The following is a 12,760-nucleotide window of genomic DNA, read 5'->3' on the forward strand; positions in this document are numbered from 1 at the left end:
ACATTCAGAAAACGAAGATCATGGCATCTGGTCCCATCACTTCATGGGAAATAGATGGGAAAACAGTGGAAACACTGTCAGACTTTATTTTGGGGGGCTCCAAAATCACTGCAGATGGTGATTGCAGCCATGAAATTAAAAGATGCTTACTCCTTGGAAGGAAAGTTATGACCAACCTAGGTAGCATATTCAAAAGCAAAGATTACTTTGCCAACAAAGGTCCGTCTAGTCAAAGCTATGGTTTTTCCAGTGGTCATGTATGGATGTGAGAGTTGGACTGTGAAGAAAGCTGAGTGCTGAAGAATGGATGCTTTTGAACTGTGGTGTTGGAGAAGACTCTTGAGAGTCCCTTGGACTGCAAGGAGATCCAACAAGTCCATCCTAAAGGAGATCAGTCCTGGGTGTTCATTGGAAGGACTGATGCTGAAGCTGAAACTCCAGTACTTTGGCTACCTCATGTGAAGAGCTGGTTCATTTGAAAGGACCCTGATGCTGGGAGGGATTGGGGGCAGGAGGAAAAGGGGGTGAGAGAGGATGAGATGGCTGGATGGCATCATGGACTCGATGGACATGAGTTTGGGTGAACTCCCAGAGTTGGTGATAGACAGGGAGGCCTGGCGTGCTGCGATTCATGAGTTTGCAAAGAGTCAGACACGATTGAGTGACTGAACCGAACTGATATATCCCCTATATTTAGGGAATATTCAATCTAAAGAAGCAAAGATATTACAAGGCAAGATAGCCAGACCTAACTATTTAAAGAACTTTGAAACAAAAGATAGAAATATATGGTGTGGGGGACTTGCAAGATCTAGTCATTGTTCTAGTCCCATGTGGGTGCTGTGACCCACAGGGAGTGGGTAAGGAACTGCTGCCAAGGACAAATCTCATGTGCACATCATCAATGGCCATTCTGCCTTAGAGAGGAAAACCCCAAATACACAAGTACAAAGGGCATAATCCCTCAACTTGGGCATAGGGCCAATGGAGGGTATTTTGGGATTGTCTCAGTGCCCCTCTGGCCTTAGCATTGTATTATCAGACTTGTTACTCCCTAGGACTTTCTTTCAGCAAGTGAGCAGTGCCTGGGGATAGGTCTCATCTCCACCACTCAGTTGGAGTAGAAATTCTTCAGCTCCCTCACCCCTTGGATTTGGTAAATTCCAGGCACATGTTCGGGGAATTCCCAGGGGGCGCAAGTGGTAAAGAATCTGCCTGCCAATGCAGGAGACACAAGAGATGTGGGTTCTGTCCCTGGGTCAGGAAGATCCCCTAGAGTAGGAAATGGCAACCCACTCCAGTATTCTTGCCTGGAGAATTTCATGGACAGAGGGGCCTGGTGAGCTACATGGGGTCGCAAAGAGTTGGGCATGACTGAGCACACACACACACACACATACACATAGGCACATGTGTCTGAATGGGTCTATACTTGAATTATTCACTGTTCCACTATGCACTGTTCATTCACTGCCTTTTCTTTTCTGTCTCACTTCACCTCTCTCCTTCCAGTGATTCCTGGGGCCACTTCCTCCTAAAATGCCTTGTACTTGAATCCTTACGTCAGAATCTGCAACCAAATTAATCAGGTAAAGGGAAAGAGATAGAAATGGAATGAAAAATCACATTGGATGTACTGTCTCATTAAATTGGAGCATCAAAAAGGAAGCTGAGAATCCCCTCCGTGAGGCTCTGGGATTAAACAGTAATGTAGTTTCTGGCAAGAAGAATGAATTTTAAAAACGTTCCTTAGGACCAAGATATGAGTCCTCTGGAGGAGAGAAATGCCCTGGAAATCATGGCGTAACGCTTGTTCAGGAACATAAAACAGATGTCTGTAAAACCCTATCAGTGAGGCCAGGAGCCCAGAGGGCTTTGATGGTTCCAGCCTTGTGCTTTATTTGCTGGCAAGCTAATTCAGACTTGCCAGAGCTCCAGGGGTTACCATAGTATTTGTAAACAAAGCTCTGTGGTCAACACACTCGGGTGGTACAACAATGCAAAGGGAATTTTCGGGGAGGCAGGGTGCTTTTGCTGGGAAAGCCTTGGAAAATGACATCTTGAAAAGGTCACGAAACACAAAGCAATGGAACTGGGCTGCCTTGCTGATTGAGATCAGCCATTCACTTGACCCTATTCCCTCCCTTGCTGCTCCCAGCATCCCCTTCCCTGCAGATGTTTCACGGCTCCTCCATGTAGACAGGAAGTCAAAGTCATATGAGAAAATGTCCCAGGTGCTACAGGGATGTGGCCAGAGGGACAACAACCCCTGGGTTCTCTGAAAATCAAGGTCATCGAGCCTTCTGCTGGGCAGTTCAAAACTGCCTGCTCTTCTCTCTCCTCTAAAAGATGCTAAGTCCACAAACAGGTGTTGCACACCTACAAAATGCCAGATGCTGAGGGCTATAAAGATGATGAAGATATAGTTCTTGTCCTCAGAAGATCATTGTCTGGAAGTGATGGTGGGGGCAATGACACCAGCACTGGGCCCATTGGAGGAGGTCAAGAGAGGAGAGAGGGGGGATCTGGGAGCTGCTGAGTCCTACTTGAAAGACAGGATGGACTGACCATCCTAGTATTTCTTGAGCACTTTCAGTGTGCCAGGCACCATCTAAGTGCATACATGTATTAACTAATAAACAAACGCATAAGACAAATACTATGACTATCCCCAGATGGATTAACTGTAGTGAAATTAACTTGCTTATCACTTCATGAGAAATAGATGGGGAAACAGTGGAAACAGTGTCAGACTTTATTTTTTGGGGCTCCAAAATCACTGCAGATGGTGACTGCAGCTATGAAATTAAAAGACACTTACTCCTTGGAAGGAAAGTTATGACAACCTAAATAGCATATTGAAAAGCAGAGACATTACTTTGCCAACAAAGGTCTGTCTAGTCAAGGCTATGGTTTTTCCAGTGGTCATGTATGGATGTGAGAGTTGGACTGTGAGGAAAGCTGAGTGCCGAAGAATGGATGCTTTTGAACTGTGGTGTTGGAGAAGACTCTTGAGTCCCTTGGACTGCAAGGAGATCCAACCAGTCCATTCTGAAGGACATCAGCCCTGGGTGTTCTTTGGAAGGAATGATGCTAAAGCTGAAACCAATACTTTGGCCACCTCATGCAAAGAGTTGACTCATTGGAAAAGACTCTGATGCTGGGAGGGATTGGGGGTAGGAGGAGAATGGGACGACAGAGGATGAGATGGCTGGATGGCATCACTGACTCGATGGATGTGAGTTTGAGTGAACTCCGGGAGTTGGTGATGGACAGGGAGGCCTGGCATGCTGCGATTTATGGGGTCACAAAGAGTCGGACATGACTGAGCGACTGAACTGAACTGATGGCCACAGAGTCAGGATTCAATGCCTCAGAGCATCATCTTAATATCCACACAGTCCTTCAGGGAACCATCTCTGGTAGGCTGCTCCCAGGCTGAGACTATGAGAAATGGGTGTGAATTAGTGATCTTTAATCCCTGGTAGCTCGGCTGGTAAAGAATTCGCCTGCAACATGGGAGACCTGGATTCAGCCCCTGGGTTGGAAAGATCCTCTGGAGGAGGGCATGGCAACCCATTCCAGTATTCTTGCTTGGAGAATTCTCATGGACAGAGGAGCCTGGTGGGCTACAGTCCATGGGTTGCAAAGGGTTGGACATGATTGAGAGACTAAGCACAGTACAGCAGATAGATCTTTGTAACAGGTACTCCAGCAGAGTGTAGACAGAGTTTCCAATGATTCTAGATTCAGAGTTTCTAGATTCTAACCTAGATTAGAATCTAGGTTTTCCCAGGAAGAAACATCCAGAGATATTACAATTCTGATAAACAAAATGACCACAGAGTTCCTATTTCAGGTAACTGCTTCTAGAACCTGTTTAAAAATCCCTCCTTTCCCAAAGATGATGAATAGGGTTCAGGCAGGTACCAGAGGTTTATTCTGTAAAATACAAATGAGATAGGATCCTAAGAGTTTAAAGAGCCATGGTATTAGTCTACTGTGCTTCTGAGAGCCAGTCATTATTTTTACCCTGAAAATGGAGAAATTTGAGGGTTTGGGAGAAGAAGGGCCTTAAACAAGACCTGGTTTGTTAAGGCTGGCCTGAGGCAGAGCTGAAAAGAAGCCATTTTTCAGAAGGAAAAAATACTGAGAAAGGATAAGCATGTATTTAAACCGGAATGCTCAAAATTCTCCAGTCCAGGCTTCAACAATACATTAACTGTGAACTTTCAGATGTTCAAGCTGGTTTTAGAAAAGGCAGAGGAACCAGAGATCAAATTGCCAACATCCGCTGGATCATGAAAAAAGCAAGAGAGTCCCAGAAAAACATCTATTTCTGCTTTATTGACTATGCCAAAGCCTTTGACTGTGTGGATCACAATAAGCTGTGGAAAATTCTGAAAGAGATGCGAATACCAGACCACCTGACCTGCCTCTTGAGAAACCTATATGCAGGTCAGGAAGCAACAGTTAGAATTGAACTTGAAACAACAGACTGGTTCCAAACAGGAAGAGGAGTACGACAAGGCTGCATATTGTCACCCTGCTTATTTAACTTACATGCAAAGTACATCATGAGAAATGCTGGGCTGGAAGAAGCACAAGCTGGAATCAAGATTGCCGGGAGAAATATCAATAACCTCAGATATGCAGATGATACCACTCTTATGGCAGAAAGCTAAGAGGAACTGAAGAGCCTCTTGATGAAAGTGAAAGAGGAGAGTGAAAAAGCTGGCTTAAAACTCAATGTTCAGAAAACTAAGATCATGCCATCTGGTCCCATCACTTCATGGCAAATAGATGGGGAAACAGTGGAAACAGTGACAGACTTTATTTTGGGGGGCTCCAAAATCACTGCAGATGGTGACTGCAGCCATGAAATTAAAAGATGCTTGCTCCTTGGGAGAAATGCTATGACCAACCTAGACAGCATATTAAAAAGCAAAGATATTACTTTGCTAACAAAGGTCCAAATAGTTAAAGCTATGGTTTTTCCAGTAGTCACGTATGGATGTGAGAGTTGGACTATAAAGAAAGCTGAGTGGCCGAAGAATGGATGCTTTTGAACTGTGGTGTTGGAGAAGACTCTTGAGAGTCCCTTTGACTGCAAGGAGATCCAACCAGTCCATTCTAAAGGAGATCAGTCCTGAATATTCCTTGAAAGGACTGATTTGAAGCTGAAACTCCAATAGTTTGGCCACCTGATGAGAAGAGCTGATTCATTTGAAAAGACCCTGATGCTGGGAAAGATTGAAGGCTGGAGGAGAAGGGGACTACAGAGGATGAGATGGTGGGATGGCATCATGGACTCAATGGATGTGAGTTTGAGTAAACTCTGGTAGTTGGTGATGGACAGGGAGGCCTGGCATGCTGCAGTTCATGGGATTGCAAAGAGTCAGACGCGACTGAACTGAACTGAACTGAAACCAGAATGAGCATTTTGATACTGGAGAGATTGGGTGATTCCAGGCAAGACAAGTCTTGCTTAGAGGAAGTAGAAATAATGAGGGGGAAAAATGGCCTTCTAACAGATAGGTGATGAATGTGATTTGAGGGCTTCAAGTTCAAGGAGGAGTCCTGGGCTAGGATGAAAAAGGGTCTGCTCCTTCAAGACCAAGATGGGACAAAAGGAATGACCTCAGCCTTGGTCAGAGGCTTGGAAGTCAGCAGTGCTAGCCAGTGGGGCAGTAGTTTTAGGGTCAGGATCTTCAGCAGGGGCCTGTGGCCCGGCAGAAAGAAGGAAGATGGGGAGTGCCCAGATAGAGCTGTTTTAAAATGTTCTTTAAACTGAAGCCAAGCCACTGAGTAATGTGCATGGCACTGAAAGGTTCTCCCTGTGAAATTCCCCACACTGCAGCCATTTATTTGGGGTCTTGAGCAGACAGTATGTGCTGGTCTTAAAAAGGCCAGATCCAGAGGGGAGAGAAGGAGAGGAAAATTAGCCCTCAACATGCTCATCAAGGGGGACTCCTTTCTAAATATCTTACTTCCCTCCTTTCATCTTTTAAAAAAGTAACACATATATATAATTTAAAAAGTCAAGAGGCATATATAATTTGTTAGAAAAGCAGAAAATTGTATAACATGACTGAATCAGGAGGGGATTTGGGGACCTCTGACTCTAAAATATAGACTTTCACCCAATCCTGTTGATTTCAGCTGCTCTATTTGGCCCCGATTTCTGGAGGTGCCTTTTGCTATTCATTGCTAAATTTTCTAAGGTTTTCTTGGTGCAAATCAAACTTGTTCTCAGCTTTCTGGCTTAGGGAATACATTCATGTATTTTCTATTTTCTGAAATTTTGCTCTGAGTGCCTCCTCTCATGGACTACCTGCCTTTTAGATTTATGGTTTAAGAAAATAATCTCTTTACTGGCATTTTTAGTAGTGTTTTGGGAGGGAAAGAAAGTAGATGGCTGTGTTCAGTCTGGTCTGTGGATTTTTACCAGAAGTCATCTTTCTCCATTAAAAAAAAAATCTTTTTATTTGGTGACGATGACGAGAGTAGGAGCCAATATAAGTGGGATATGTGTGTTCAGTTGAGAGTCTCTCTAGTTGGTCAGCCAGTCTGTCCATCTATATCTTAGGAAGGGCCAGATCCCCATGCTTAGGAATTCTTGTCTATGTTAGTCACAACCAACATTAAACATGCCAACATTCACATTATAGGGGTCATAGAAGAAGAAGAAAAAAAAGAAAGAGCCTGAGAAAATATCTGAAGAGATGATAACTGAAAACATCCCTAATCTGGGAAAGAAAGCAGTCATCCAAGTACAGGAAGTGTAGAGAATCCCATACAAGGTAAACCCAAGCAGAAACACATATTAATCCAACTGACAAAAGTGAAAGACAAAAAGAATGTATGTTAGTCACAAGTTTTAGTTAATCTTGGTTTATAGGGAGGTATTAAAGCAGAGGGGAAGTGGGAATGCAGAAATAAGATTATTTCATCATCTTTTAGGAGCAAATAGTTACTTCCCAGCCCCTCATATATTTTGAAGAAAGCTTTTACCTACTGCTTTCTGAATCCATAGCTTAAAATTCTTATAATCAAAGGCGCAAGCCACAGGATCTCCAGGATGCAGAGTAACAGGGGTAGAGCTCTCCATTGGATAGATGCATCCATCTCAGGGTAGAGACCAATAACAGCTTCCCCACACTGATAAACTGACTAGCCAATGAGAGGTGACAAGAATTAGCAGCATTCTCTTCAATACATGGGAAAAGGCAGAAATTTTAGTTTGTGTGCTAACAAGAACTCAGGAAAAGAAGAAAAATACTCCTCCCCTTCACATTTTCTACTACCAATGACTCTCTGTTTGGGGATACAAATGCATTCAAGCAAGGACTACATCCTCATTCATAGCGGAACCTGAGTGGTGAGTCTGCAGACTCTGTGAACCTGGGGTCCAAGATGGCAGCAGGCAGGTTGTTGAAAGTATGGCTGCTACAGGAAAACCCACCTAGCTTCCCAGTGTCAACAGTTGGTGGGCCCTTGAACACACCCACAGCCAGGGCAAGAGTGCTGTTCCCAGGGTCAATGGCACATGTGAGCTGACTCACAGGTTAAAGGGAGTGGAGTCTGACAAAGCATCTCTAAGGATGCAGCTTCTCTGGATGTTTGTCTCAGCACCTCATGCCACATGCTCCATTTTACAACTTTCTCTGCCAAGACTTGGAATGACTCAAGACTGTCCCTTCTCAAAATTAGTCAGTTCTCCTCAACAGCAACCAGGAAGTTCAAGCAAGAGTGTTCAGTCCAGTCTTGGGAGCTGGAACTAGCATTACCTAGGACTTAATCCATTTCCCAGAGTCATTCCAGAGGTTTGGGGCAGCATTTCCTATGGAGCAGGAGGCTTAGCAATCAAATGAGGATACTAGTTAAAACTAGAGCTCACCCCAGATTTCCCAAATTAATAATTTCTTGAGTTTTAGAGTGGGCATGCCTGGCCAACTTCACTTTCAAAAAGCAAGTTTCTCCCCTCCTGTACTGTTGGTGGGAATGTAATTTGATGCCACCACTATGGAAAACAGTATGGAGGTTCCTTAAAAACTAGAGTTACCATATGATCCAGCAATCCCACTGCTGGGCATATATCTGGAAAAGATGAAAACTCTAATATGACAAGACACATGTACCCCAATTTTATAGCAGCTCTATTTACAATAGCCGAGACATGGAAGTAATCTAAATGTCCACTGACAGATGAATGTGGTACATATATACAAAGGAGCTTTACTCACTCATAATAAAGAATGAAGCATTTTCATCTGAAGCAAAATGGATGGACCCAGAGGTTATCATAGTAAGTGAAGTCAGTCAGACAGAGAAAGACAAATATCATATGATATCACTTACATGTAGAATCATTAATACAAAATGAACTTATTTACAAAACAGAAGCAGACTCACAGACATAGAAAACAAACTTATGGTTACCACATGGAAGTTGGGGGGAGGGATAAATTAGGAATTTGAGATTAGTGGATACATACCAGGTGGCGCAGTGGTAAAGAATCCATCTGCCAACGTAGGAGACGTGAGTTCTATCCCTGAGTCAGGAAGATCCCCTGAAGAAGGAAATGGCAACCTGCTTCAGTATTCTTGCCTAAAAAATTCGATGGACAGAGGAGTCTGGCAGAGTCCATGGGGTCTCAAAGGATCAGAGATGACTGAGCGCACACACACACACTTATAAAATAGGTAAACAGCAAGGATTTACTGTATAGCACAGATAACTATATTCAGTATCTTGTAGTAACCTAAAATAGAAGAATCTGAAAAAGAATATATTTATATATATTATATATAGTGTGTAATATATATATTATATATTATAATGTTGTTCAGGCATCCAGTCATGTCCTACTCTTTATGACCCCATGGACTGCAGAGTGCCAGGCCTCCCTGTCCCTCACCATCTCCTGGAGTTTGCCTCTCATTATATTGGTGATGTTGTCCAGCCACCTCATCCTCTGACGTCTTCTTCTCCTCCTGCCCTCAATCTTTCCCAGCATCAGGGACTTTTCTAGTGAGTTGTCTGTTCACATCAGGTGACCAAAATACTGGTGCTTCAGCTTCAGCATCAGTCCTTCCAGTGAATAGTCAGAGTTGATCTCCCTTAAGATCGACTGGTTTGATTTCCTTGCTGTCCAAGGGACTCTCAGGAGTCTTCTCCAGCACCACAGTTCAAATGCATCGATTCTTTGGCATTCTGCCTTCTTTACCGTCCAGCTCTCACAACCATACAGGACCACTGGGAAGACCATAGCCTTGACCATACGGACCTTCACTGACAGAGCAGTGTCTCTGTTTTCAACACACTAACTAGGTGTGTCATCACATTACATATTATATACACCGCTGAATCACTAGCTGTATACCTGAAGCTAACACAATGTGGTAAATCAACAGTACTTCAATTTATAAAAAGGCTCTCGGTTAGTTCTTATACATATTAAGTATTTGAAAACTTTCGGGGCAGTTTCCCAACTTGCAGATGATAAGACTCACCTACTTTCTAGGCTATTCCCCCAAAGATTTGATTCAGAGCATCTGAGATGGAGTGTGGGAATTTGTATTAATATTTTCAGCAGGTACCCCAGGTGAGGGCTTCCCTGGTGGCTCAGTGGTAAAGAATCCACCTGCCCATGCAGGAGACCCAGGTTCCATCCCTGGGTTAGGAAGATCCCCTGGAGAACGGAAAGGCTACCCACTCCAGTTTTCTTGCCTGGAGAATCTCATGGACAGAGGAGCCTGGTGGGCTATAGTCCATGGGGTCGCAAAGAGTCAGACATGACTGAGCAACTAAAACATCAGCAACAGTAGGAGATCCTTAACCCGAGGTTACCAGATTACTGAAGGGCGGGCCCAGGGCTTCTCCGTCTGGTTTCCCTCAGAATTACCTGAGGAGTTTAAAGAAGTACGTACACCTGGTCCACTTGTGATGACTTCAATTTAGTTGATTCTTTTCCAGATAATTATAATTACTATGCAGGCATCTGAACTAGAAGTCCCACCCATGCCTTACTTCAATGGGTCTGATTCCCAAGGATTGGAGAGGGCAGTTTTGACTGTTGAGCAGAAAGTATTTGGAAAGATCCTCTTTTCTCTTCTGGAGCAGGAATCCGCTTGAGAAACAATGATGGCAGCTTCGAGTCAATTTACAATTGCTATAGCACTTTTGATTCGATTTGATTATCACAATGTGGGGTTGTGATGTGGATACGTTCATACTGTCACTTTAAGGGTGAAGAGCTTGAGGCTCAGAGAGGCTCAGAAACCTGCCCAACGTCCCACAGCCTGTCTGTGGGTATGTATGGGAGTAGCTTTTTGTCTCTGGTCCATTTAAGCAGAAAATGAATAAAGAAAGGAGCTTTTGCCCAAGGGATTGGGGAGCACTGTTGTGGGTCTCAAGCTAGGGCTTGGAGAGGAAAGAGGAGGAAACAGTTCTGATGCTAATTTATTTGTTCCTGCTGCTGCTGAGAGCCTGGAGTTAGATGCTTCCTTTGAAATCTCCAGGATGAACATGACCTAAACCAGACTACACTTGGCTGCGGCCAGATGGAGGCCACACTTTGCAGCCCTTGACTGAGGACAGGGTGAGTTGGGGCCACACAGCACATTTTCCTCTGTATGAAGCCTGTTGGCCTTTGGGAGACTGATCCTTGACTTCATTAGTACCAGCGAGCGCAGCCAAGCGGACCCAACCACCCAGACCATAACAACAGTGACATAATAACCGCTGACATTTCACAACTTCTCCCAGGCTCCGGAAGTGGGAAAGCTCTCAGAGAGGGGAATTCTTTTCCCTGTGGCCCTTCACCGGAGCCCACACCAAACGACCGCTAGGCTAGGACTTACTGTATGGCAATAGGGACCCTGAGGCCTAACTGGGGCCTAACTGACATGGACTGAGGGGCCAGGAAACTCTCTTATCTGCATGATGGAGGCTGGGTGGCATGGTCCCTACCTTGGACTCACATTCACAGGAGAACAGCCCTAGCCATTCCAGCCAGGGAGGTCCTTGGGAGAAACAGAAGGTGCAGAGAGGAGTAATGAGGTCCTCAGCAGCTTTTACCAGGCCCGGGCTTGGCATCCACATACCCTTTGCTTGCTGTTGTAACGAAGGAGAAAACCAGTGAGGGGCAATGTGTGAGTGGAGCCGGGGGGTGATCCAAGCGTGGCCAGCTCCCTGGAAGGCTTGATTGTATTGGCCTGCATTTCTTTGGCTGCCAGCTTATTTGGATCCAGAAATGGCATGGAACTGCTGGCACTGGAAGTCTCTTTACCACACACTGGGAAATAATCCCAAACAGTCAGAGCAAGCCACGGGGCTGAGGTTTGGCTAGGTATGCGGGTGGAGCGAGCAGAAAGGAGCAAGGCAGTGAAAGAATTCCCAGTCAGGAGGAGACAATGTATGCTTTCTAATCTCTTTCATCATGAAGTCGCCCCTGCCCCTCCCGAATGAGCAGGCCCTGGGAGGAGGAGTGAATGAAGGTGGAGGGGAGGGAGAGAAGATGGGAGGGTAGAAACAAACTGTAGTAAGGAAAGGGACCCTGGGGACAGAGAGAGAGGGATGCAGCTCAGCTTTCACGCTTCTGGGATGGGATGTGCGTCCATGTGTACACACACACACACACACACACACACCTCTTTGCCAGCTTCTAGCCTGCAAGTTAGCCAAGAATTTTCAGATCGTTCATCTTAAGCATCCGCTCATTGCTCTTCAGTTTCTCAGTCATGTCTGACTCTTCGCGACCCCCTGGACTGTAGCACGCCAGGCTCCCCTGACCTTCAACATCTCCTGGAGTTTACTCAGATTCCAATGGTGAATGCTATCTAACCATCTCATCCTCTGCTGCCCCCTTCTCCTTATAGTCACCAAGAAAAGGATTTCTTTCTGTCTTTGAGTCCCGTTCCTTAAACCACGTTAATATGGTTGTGTTACATTTAATAGGTGATTTCATGTTTACTTACTTCCCCCTCTGTGCCACCTTTTGACTAAGTGAGCAGACACGTCTTCATGGCTGAGAAAGCTCTGTGGCATTTATTTCCTCCTCCCCGCCCCTGAAGAAGCACACAGGCTCCTTTGCACATACCAGGAGCTTCATAAATGCCTGATTGTCGATGTCCTTGCAGGAAGGAAGAGTCTGTGTCTCTCCTGGGCTGTGTCACAGAGCAGCTGGGTTTGGCCAGGGGCCCAGCAGCAGTTCTAACGGTGTGAGCCTTGTCTTGGGTTCCTAAATGTTCAGCCCGCAGAGCAGTCACCTGGTCCCAGGAAGCTCGGTGTCTTCTCTCATCCTAAACTTCCCCATGTGGCCAGCTGTAGCTCCGGACCCTGCAATAGGGTTGTCCTTGGGGCTTCTCTTCCAGGCCCGAGTTCTAGGTGACACTGTTCTCGTGTATTACTTCTGCTATTTTTGCTAATCTGACTTCCTTGGCTGGGGCCCAGCAAAGGCTTCTGTAAGCCCTGTGCTCTGAGCCAAGGCAAGTCATGATATAGCAAAGATCCTGTGAAACCAGAATACTCAACTGCATGCTTTGAAGAGAATTTCAGAAAGTACTCCGAGTTTCCAAGCTTGCCATCTGTGGAAATTTCTTTCCCCCCAGCAGCCCCACCCTCACTGATTAATGAGATGCCCTGGCTCACTCAGAACCGCATTCCAGTCCCCTAGCCATCTCCTAGGGGAGAGGGAACACACACCTGGCTGTGGTCACGCCTACTTGGAGTTTACACCCCGCAAAGAATTCCTAA

The 12,760-nt window shown here is 45.3% G+C and overlaps 1 long non-coding RNA gene across 2 annotated transcripts in view; it reads right to left on the reverse strand.

Annotated features, from left to right (window-relative positions):
- Positions 1-11,456, reverse strand: part of LOC129632912 (uncharacterized) — a 36,973-nt gene extending 25,517 nt beyond the window's left edge. Inside the window, exons 1-2 of one of the 2 annotated variants that reach the window (XR_008704745.1) lie at positions 10,976-11,456; positions 8,499-8,573 (exon numbers count right to left, since the gene is read on the reverse strand). This is a non-coding gene — a long non-coding RNA (uncharacterized LOC129632912). Of the gene's footprint in view, positions 1-8,498; positions 8,574-9,516; positions 9,755-10,975 lie in introns of those variants that run through there. The other variant, XR_008704746.1, reaches the window with a different exon arrangement.
- Positions 11,457-12,760: the final 1,304 nt, after the last annotated feature.

The sequence above is a fragment of the Bubalus kerabau genome, chromosome 18 (assembly GCF_029407905.1).
Source record: "Bubalus kerabau isolate K-KA32 ecotype Philippines breed swamp buffalo chromosome 18, PCC_UOA_SB_1v2, whole genome shotgun sequence".
Classification (NCBI taxonomy): domain Eukaryota; kingdom Metazoa; phylum Chordata; class Mammalia; order Artiodactyla; family Bovidae; genus Bubalus; species Bubalus kerabau.